We start from the raw sequence: 1,455 nt of genomic DNA on the forward strand, positions 1-1,455 counted from the left end.
ATATATATGTATATATATATATATACATATATATGTGTGTGTGTGTGTACATACATACTCGTACATATAAGCGACCCTTGTCCTCAGGGGTATTCCTTAAAGTATTGATTCTATAAAGCTCACACACCGTGAGTGTGATTCTTTGAATACTAATGCTTTTGAAGGATGCTATATTGGAAGTCAGTAATATCTACCATGTCGAAACAAACCTGGATGTGAACTCGAGCAAACTGTGAAATTAAATTAATTCTTCGTATGTTATCTCAAGTGCACAGATTACATAATAAAGAAATATTTTTTCGTCATATAATTTTCACAAGATCCCAAGAATAAGAAATCACATCAGGTGTGTGCGTGCTCACACATATCTGAGGGAAGAAAGTGCTTAAGCAAACGATACTAACGAAATAGCTGTCGTCGGGCCAACAACGAGATTTATGGGAATATTCATTGTATGCATCAAATAGCCGCCTCCGGGGACCCCTGGTGGATTTTGTGTGCCGGTGACATGAAAAACAATCCTTACAGGTCCACCACAGGACCGACGGGCTATCCCTTAGAGGACAATACAGTTTGTGCTCCAATATGTGGTGGTTTTATCCGGTTTGATAAGTTTTGTATGAATGGTGCAAAGTGCACATGGAGTGTCGAGTCTGTTGAAATACGTGTTGTTGTAAATGGGGTCAGAAGCCGGCGTAATACCAACATTGAAATGCGACGCGGAAGTTCATAACAGTGGAAGCTGAACAAATGTCTAACCTTTCCTCGTAACCGAACCCAGACCTTTCGCGTTTATCTTATAAATTTATTTGTTTATTTACTGATCTATTTATTTGTCTTTTTTCATTTTTCTCTTTAGGCCGTAACACTACTTACTACTCCGCAATGGACAAGTATTTAGATAATGCGTCCACGAATCTGTAAGGGTACATTTCCTATTCCCAGTGGTTTGGGGCCTATTCCTACATGATGGTTGGTCGTGGGATGCTCAACAGGAAATATAATAATATCTTGCTTGTCTTTGATTTGTTGGTTTTTCTTTCCTTTTTTTTTAGTCCAATCAATATCAATTTATATCACCATTAGAGACAGGCAAGATAATGAGCTCGGGTCGCTGAGTGCATAGGAGTGGGTTCTGGTGTATTCGCAATACTCGTATGTGGCAAAGTTATTTTCTGTTTCGTGTAATTTACCATGGTCTTGGATCACGTGTTGGACTCGTGGTCGACAGTTATTAACCTCCTGGATGAGAGCTCAGAGCTCGTATGACCGATCTATGGGTAATACTGTGACCTTACACGCACACACGCACACCCGTAGCGCAGCGTGGAGTAACAACCCGTAGCGCAGCGATACTGGAACTATTTCAACTCTGGGTGGGATTCGAACCCGGACCGCCATAGTGGCAGTCAAGAACTCTAACCGCTACGCCACGAGGTGTGTGATAAACTGTGG

Source organism: Oratosquilla oratoria, chromosome 19 (assembly GCF_046742065.1).
Source record: "Oratosquilla oratoria isolate Oo_2021 chromosome 19, ASM4674206v1, whole genome shotgun sequence".
Taxonomy (NCBI): Eukaryota; Metazoa; Arthropoda; class Malacostraca; order Stomatopoda; family Squillidae; genus Oratosquilla; species Oratosquilla oratoria.